Source organism: Papaver somniferum, chromosome 8 (genome assembly GCF_003573695.1).
Source record: "Papaver somniferum cultivar HN1 chromosome 8, ASM357369v1, whole genome shotgun sequence".
Classification (NCBI taxonomy): domain Eukaryota; kingdom Viridiplantae; phylum Streptophyta; class Magnoliopsida; order Ranunculales; family Papaveraceae; genus Papaver; species Papaver somniferum.
The window spans coordinates 29,419,725-29,428,648 of record NC_039365.1 but is presented as its reverse complement, the minus strand read 5'-3'; positions in this window follow the sequence as shown (position 1 = coordinate 29,428,648).

Below are 8,924 nucleotides of genomic sequence, written 5' to 3'. Positions count from 1 at the left end.
GGTAGGTTGTTCATCCAGGTCTTGGATTTATCTCTCAAGGAAAAGGGAAACATCTTAAGTTTCAAAACTTCATCAGTGAGGTCTTTTATTCTAACTGTCCCACAGATTTCCTCAAAGTCCCTAATATGAAAATAAGGGTTCTCATCATCTTTTCCTAAGAACATAGGGATCATCTGAAGAATACTACGTTTTATCTCGAAATTAGCCGTACTGGCTGGAAATTTAATGAACGAAGCTCGGTTGGTCCTAGTTGGGAAAATGTAATATTTCAAAGTTTTCATCGCTGGCACAGCTGAAGTACTAGGGGTACCTTCCTCACGAAGAGACAGATTTTCAAAACTGAAGTTTCCAAAAACGGGGCTCTCAAAAGAAGAGTCTTCGAGCTCCCGCTTTCACAAGAAGAACTTCTAGGCTCGTCACTAATCAAACGGCCAAAAGTATTTCTTTTCCAAGCCCTTTCGGGCATACACTAAAAAAAAAAACAAAAGAAAGAAAGAGAAAAGTCCTAAAAGGAAGGGAAGTTCTATGCAAACAAAAACAAGGCTGACTCCACCACAGCAAACCTACTGATTTCTAGCAAACAAAAAGCATGATGGTTCCACTTAGATTGTTTCTAGACCAGCTTTTAATCCTTCGAAAGGGAATTCGTTACAATTTAAGCAAACCCCTCTCGGATCAATCCAAGTCAAAGTAAGTTGAATTGAGGTGAGGGAAGCTCATTGGAGCTTTGATACCCAAGGCCTCACCGCTATCACAAGGCGGCGCAGTCTCGCATTCAACTCACAGAAACCATCATGAACTTCGAAATATGCTAAAAGAGTAACCAATATTTTTCGAACGACTTTCCTACAAAGCTCGTTACCCTATAGGTCTCGTTCTATTCCAAATTTTAAATCTTAGGTTCATGTTTGGTTTCGTTTTCCTAAGGCGGGCAAGAAGAGAACGGTGATGAAATCCGAACCCTTATCTTGTATGGCCAGTCCTTTCCCTTTACTAGGAATTTAAAACAACCGTTTTCAGTTCCTCATCATATATGCAAACGAAGGAATACAGTGACTCGCTGACAGAGGATTCGCGAGTGTTTCGACAGACTTACCTCCCGTTCCAGACGGGGGATGAACCGTTGTCGTCGACTCGGGCCACAACTCCTATGTTGTGTACGAACCCGAGGGGCCGAGGTGATATCGTAATCACCGTCCTTCTCTGCAAACAGTTTAATATTTAATCTACCCTTCCGTAGGGTTTAAAAAAAATTAATGTCCAAATGTCCAAAGTCCAAAAGAAAGGTCCAAAAAATAAAGTGCAAAAAGAAAAAGAAAAATACAAAATAAAAAGAATTCCTAATACAATCTAATAAAATAACACTCTCTTTTTTTTCTCTCTTTTTCTATAAAAAAAAAAATTCTTCTTCTTTAGCTCCTTTCGCTTTGCCTTTTACTTCAAGTCTTTAAATATTCGCCAAAAGCTTTGGCAAAAATTTATTTCGCTCCAAATTCCCAAAATCTGAAAGGAAAAGACAAAAATCCAAAAACGTAAAGAAGAACAAAAAAAACTAAAAAAAAAAAATAAATCTAAAAACTCTATCCTAAAGACAAGTCCGCGTCGGCGGCGCCAAAAATTTGATGTGTTCTCAAAGTTGTTATAGATAGTGATAAAAGGGTTGTTTTAAGACTTGTGAAGGCAATGAATTTTAGACTTAATAAAAATTTAAAAACAAAGAAAACTTATTACAAAATTGACTTCAAGATATTAGAAAACAACCAAGACACTGATTTCACTATTACACATGAATAAATTATGGTAAACAATGCAAAACTCTAAATATATTTTAAGACTCTTATTTCTTAATTCACAAATAATCTGGAAAATTCTCAAAAATTAATTGTATCCCTAAGCATAGATTATCTAAACAAAGCATAACCTATCTAATTGAATCACAACTAATGAAGAAATTTTTTGCAAACAATTAAAAACTCTGCAAAAGAAGTGATTGAGTGAATTATAAATTATAAATTAGAGGAAATAAATGATTACCAATTATTCATGCGTAAATAGCTTCCTCACTGCCTTGGTTGTGGGAGAATTAGCTCATCATCATGTTGGAAACACGCTCAAAAATCATTTTTATTGCTCAAGGGGTTTACAAATGAAGAAAATGGGAGAAATAATGCTTAAATCGGGTTTGTAACAATTATTTCTGTTACAAACCAAACTGTTACAAAGAACGATATAAGGTTTGTGTAGCTGTTACTGTGCAAATAAGTCTGCCGCTCCACTGTAGCATAAACGACGGTTCTTTGTGAGTCGTTGTTCTTCGTGTGTTCTTCACCAGCAGCAACAATGGAGTTCTCTGCAACTTTGATTTCTCGCCTCTGTTATCTTCTAAAGTCTCCCTAACTCTCCCCTCCCCCTCTCTAAGTCCCCATCACCCTATATATACTCCACAGGACCAAAATATCTCGCAGTAATGTCTCCAAATTCTCTCACAACAAAGCCATTACTCGGGAATATATTATTTCCAAAATTATGTTTTTATATCCTTCTTTACTTCCTTCACGCGTCTATTGAAACTAAGAGTCCTCCATACACGTTCAGTACACAAATTAGAGTCCCAGCAGCACACACAATTCATAGCAAATCCCGTGAAAAACTCTCCCACGAACGTGTAGCTTTGTTTGCTTCTCGCGGAATATCCAGCCAAATTGGATCGAACCAAAGGCCCATACCAAGCCTTTTAGGCTATATCACGTCCACCCATGAAGTTTCAGCGATTTAGTCTACCTCTAACCCATCCAAAATCCGATCGAAAAAATTGCCAGGAGTGAACTCTTCTTCCCGCCAAAAAATGAATTTGAAATGAAGAAGAAGGGTTGCCCCCTATCCGGTTCTGGGGTGCGGTTAGCAGCTGCCTATAAATGGGGTGCCCCTTAGTAATTAGGTTACCCCTTATCCAAAGTGAGGGTCTGTATAGCAAATGTCCTCCGGGGGGTGCTCCGAGCAACTTTTCGAGCCGAATTTTTCAACAATATTTATTTCCTAAAAATAAATAAAAACACAATATTAGTACAAAAATCGATTTCCAACAAAACAGACATTGAGGACAATTTAGACACAAAAATGTGTCTATCAATATGTTAGGGAATGAAACAGTTCAAGTCAAATATCACTAACCTCAAGCGGAAGGATGATGTTGTCGTTGTAGCTTCTTACTTCTTCACTTCTTCAAGTCTTCGCAATAATTGTAATGTCTCATATCCTAATACTTTCAAGCTAACATATACGAAGTTGACTCTAGTACATAATCAAGCGACTCTTAAAATGAGTTTTGATTCACTAAAATATGACAACCAAACTTGACATACCAACTCTTGGTGGGTTCAACCGAGCTATGCTCTATCAGTTATTCATCTTGGGCACTAAGGTATTCCCTGATGCTACTGGCAACAGGGTTAGTGCAAACCACCTTCAATACTTGGATCATGTTGGAAGAGGTCCATCACTATTCTTGGGGCACCGTGGTAATGGCATATTTGATAGCGGAGATGAGAAGGGCCTCTAAGGCTGTTAAAAACCAATTTATCGGGAATTTCACTCTACTCCAGGTAATTTTGTTTTTAAACTTATGTTCTTATGTATATTGTTCACATGTACCCTTATTATGAACTTAGAAACAAAATTTGCTGCTTCTTATATATATATATCATTCCACATTGGTATAGGTGCGGGCTTATGAACACTTCCCAATATTGTTCAAGGACTACCCCTTCTTGAAGATCAAAAACATTTCCGAACCCGAGGAGCATAGAGATAAGAGATACGAGTTCAACATTATTCCGAAGCCCGATTACATTCGTCGACTGACAGATATGAGATTGGCTCTGGATGCGATGACTATCAAAGAGGTTGTGTTTGACCTCACAAGGAGGCCAGAGAGAACCACCAAATTTTGAGGTATAATAACGTTGCATTTTACAATGGACCCTTGTTACACCCAAAGGGATACGTTATAGCTGATCCCCGACGTGTCATGCGGCAACTTGGATATAAGCAATTACCTAGATTCATGATAGCCTCTACTGAAAGGTACATTGTTGACCATCCTCGTCGCCTTACAACTTCCTTAAAGTTGAGGGTAGAGTATACGCCAAATCCATAACATAAACCTAAGTCTTCCCAGCCTCGACGTAGTCGATCTGATCCGGAACGTGGTAAGGTCATCATTCGGGAACGTACGGAAGACACAAGCAGCACTGAAAATGAAGATTGGGAAAAATATGTACCTCCTGAACTAGCCCGAGAAGGTGGATCATCCTCACAAGGCTTAGGACAACCTGCAGTTGAAGTTGAAGCCGGTAAGAAAAAGGAAAGCCCAGCCCACCTTCCTAAAAGATATGACATGATCCTAGACCACAATGACGGCAAACAGTAGGGTGAAGCGAGAAACCCGCAACTCTTATTTGACTACAAGCACTCTTGGGCTCGTTGGATCTATCAAACTTATGTAAGACGTTTGCATCTTGTTATTATATTATTTATCTATGATCAAGTAAATTTAATTTAGTTTGATGTTTTTGTAGGACCACAAGAAAGCCTTCCGTGTTAGCCATCATCAATCAATGGATACATAACCTTTGGGGTTTGAGTGTGACGTTGTTCAAGCATTAGTCGGAGCATCTGGGTTTTATCTCGCGGTAGAAAATTATGTAGTCACTGATCAAGTCACGGTGAACTGCTTCTTGGAGAGGTATTTTGGTGAAACTGATACCATGCATTTTCCTTTTGGCGAGATGACCATTATCCCTGAAGATTTCCGAAGAATACTAGGTATAGAGGTTCTTGGGAAAGCCGTTAAGGAAGGAGATCACTGTAAGAACCTAGAATGGGGCAAGATCTATCAGCTGACTACAAAGTTGTTTGGATGGGACCAGGAAACGACTATGGAAAATATGTACAAGACATACCGTTCCCGTACAGCGACTATCAAATTCGTCGATCTCGTTCGATTTTTTGGGAATACGAAGGACAAGGAATTGAATCCCGAACAAATTCAGCAAAGTGTCGCTGCTTATCTGTTGTTCACCTTGGGCTCCATAATATTCTCTGACACTAATGGTAACAGGGTGCATACGAACAACCTACAATACTTGGATCCCTTGGATAAGGTTTTATGAGTATTCATGGGCACTGCTTTCTTGGCACATTTTTCGGCTGAAATGCGTAGAGCTTCTAAGGCGAACGCCTGTCAATTTAATGGGAATTTCACAGTAACTCAGGTATAGTGACCTAGTTATTTTGTGATCATTGTCATTAATTTTGTTAGTTTTCAATTATTTCTTTTCCTATACATTTCATTGGAATGATCTTTCGTTGGCATAGGTGTGGGATTATGAACACTTCCCAACATTATTCACGAACTATAAAGGATTAAAATTAGTACGTGAATATCAACCGCAACAGCCTCTAGCTCAGAAATACTTTTTCAACAATGCCCCGAAGCCCAATAACAAGAAACGGTTATTCGCCATGAGATTGGCTTTGGACTCCGTGGCTGCCCAAGATGTTGTGTTTAACCCATATATGAATGCTAGAGGAGTTCACTTTGCAAGGCGTGACAATGTTTCATTTTACAACGGACCGTTATTTCATCCAAAGTATTTGTTATGCGCAACCCTCTATGTGTAATGCGCCAACTTGGGTACAATCAGAAATTCTTACGGATACATCTTATCAGAAATTCTCTCATGACTTTCCTCGATGCCAAGCAAATGAGAAGCATACCATGGTAGTTTACGACCCAAATCCCATTCCTGCACATTGGAGGGAAAGGGAAGAATGAAGACTTGTGTTGGATAGGGTTGGTTGGAAATTTGCGGGAAATAGTTATGAGACTGAACCGGACTTCCTCAGAGGTCATTTGAGGTACTCGCATCCTTATGTTGTACGCCCGGCTACCGAAGAAGTTCCTCCACAAGCATAACCTCCCTCAAAAACTCCGGCTGAAACTAATGTACCCCGACTACAAAAGATCCTTACGTTGTTAGTAAGTATTTCTTGATCACTTCTTATTCGTTTAATCTATATATGCACTTATATAAGTATACATACTAAGTATATGTTGAAAAATATGACAACAGCGTCAGCGGCTAGGCAAATTAGGAAAGTGATTTAAGGGAAAGAACAAGAAAGGAAATGTGTTGACCTCGGAAGAAATGAAGACAATCGAGAAAAGGATAGACAAAATTGAATATCCAGAGGCAAGAGCCTTGTGGGGAGAAAGTAAGAAGAGGGTACACAAGAAGCCAAGGGCCGAGTGATAGTGTGTTTCTTCTATAGTATTAGTTAGAGTCTTGAACAATATAGTATTGGTTTAAGTTTGTTTATGTGTCTTGAAAAATGTGTTTGTTTGTGTGTCTTGCTAAACTGTTTGCTTGATTTGGTTTATGTTTGATTTGTTTTCGGTTTGGATTCTCTTAACTTTGGAGATGGAATCTAGTGTTGTTATTTGATTTAACTTTGGAATGCCGGCACTCTGAATGGTCCAAGATCACAGAAATTTCAGAGTTTTTTTGACAGTACCGGCATGGTCGAAAAGCGTACAATCCATGACGGAGCCCTAAATTTTCAAAATCACAGCAACTACAGAGTACCAGCATTAAAGTTTTTTTTCCTACCATGCCGGTAGTCTGCACTTTCCATGCGCAAAATATTTTTGTCTGAGTACCGGCACGGTTTGTAATTTAATTTCAATGCCGGCACATTTACTAATTTCTCTGGATATTTTCCTGAATTCCCGGCAGTGTTTCAAAAGATTAGTTATATGTCGGCACAAGCTTACGACGTTGTAATATTGAAACATAATCATGCTGGCATTGGCATCAAAATATTATTTAATGTTTACAATTCACACTTCCAAGAAAACAAAATGTTGCGTATTAGTGAATCACATATATCCAAATTACTCATCATCGCTTCCACATGTATGAAGTTGCATCTTCTCTTGGAGAGGTTTTATTGATAAGGCCAACGCACCCCAAAATTGGTGATTCTCCCCCATACAATGCCATCCGTACCTTCCAGATATTGGGATCTATATCCTTTTTTTTAGTCATTCCACAAACCGGTGGAAATGGACAATTTTCCTTGAGTTTTATAATAATGAAATGATTATCATTCGCGAACGCCAAAACAACTCTTCTCTTCTTAAGAGATGCTTCACATTTTTGCCACTTTGGTGTAAATGTTGCTTGTACGGTGGGGGTAAAACAATGAACAACACAATTATATGTATCCGCCACTAGATGCCCACAAACCGGCATTCTCATCCAATTTTGAGTAGGAAGGAACTTCATCTCCTGCACGGGCCCTAACACTTGAGAATACATATTATCAAACCCTTCTTCATGTCCAAGCAATTTCTCATAAAAGCTCTTCTTTTTCATAAGTTATTCGGCCATCCTCTTTCTAGCGTATCGGCATGGTGTCATCCCTTTACTAACCGCCATCTCAAAAATTCCTAATTGTTCGGTCACGACATGATAGATACAATTTCAATCTCCATCGACATCATCCGTATATACAATATACTCGCGAATAACCTCATGAAGTTGGTCTATGTAAGACTTTATCTTGGTATGATAACTTCTAATGGTCCTACCTGTTTTGGGATCCTTATACATCTTCATATTACTATTTTTTAGCTTAATTATATCCAATCCATCCACTGCAATATCTACACTTCCAATGTAATCAATATGTGATAAGAGTGGATACTTCCTTGGCCTACCCCTTCGCTTTGGAAGCGAAACTACATCAACTTTGGTCGTGCCTACGTAGTTGTCACTATCGTGTTGTTGTTGACTAGATATGGGTCGCTTACCTTTGTTATCACTTATTTTTGGTGTGGCTTCGTAATTTTCACCTTGATGTACTTGACTTGATGTAGGTTCCTTATTCGGCCTTCCCTTTTTGTTTGGCACCGCCGCCTCATCACCTTGTTGTTCTTTGTCACTTGATGTTGGTACCTTTGGAGGCCTATCCCTTTTCTTTGGAACCTCCGCTACATCGACTATGGTTGTGGCTTCGGAATGCTCACTTTGTTTTTCTTGTTCAATCGATGTGGGTACCTCCCTCGGCCTACCCCTTTTCTTTGTAACCTCCGCTACATCGACTCTAGTTGTGGCTTCCGCTTCCTCGTCTTGTTGTTCTTGTTCAATCGATGTGGGTACCTTCTTCGGCCTACCCCTTTTCTTTGGAACCTCCGATCTATCGGCTTTTGGTGTGGATACGGAATCCACCGTTTGTTGTTGACTTGATAGCGGTTCCTTTCTCGGCCTACCCCTTTTATTTGGAACCGACGCTTCCATGAACCTTGCTTCTGAAATCTCACAAGCGGTTGGATCTAGTTTCTTACTTTGCTCCAGTTCACATTCACGTTGACTCATTTCTTTTAATTCTTTACTTTGTTTTCTCCTTGCCGTTTTGATTTGTGGTCTACCGGGAGGATATCCCTTTGTTGGTTCTTCACTTTGTGTTTCCCATGGCGAGTAATTAGCCTTAGTTGGCTCAACAAGACTTTCCTGCTAGCCTAATTGCCACATGAGTAAGCTTCGAAGTGCTTTGTTAGTATCCCATGGTGATTGTCCGGGAGCTTCCGTAGGGGGAGGGGTGAAAGATAGTTGCTTCCAAAACGGATCAATAACCTCAATAGGTATCACTTCTTCATACTTCACAAGCATATGACGACACGGAAGCCCCAATGAAGACATGTCGGGACAAATACACACATCACCCGGTTTTCCGTAGTATATCTCCTTTTGCATTTCTCTCATCATATGTTTTATTGCCCAATGAGAGATGTTGAATTCTATTCCTCGGAGTAACTTACCATATTGAAGATATGAAGTCATCCTTTCCGTTGAGATTTT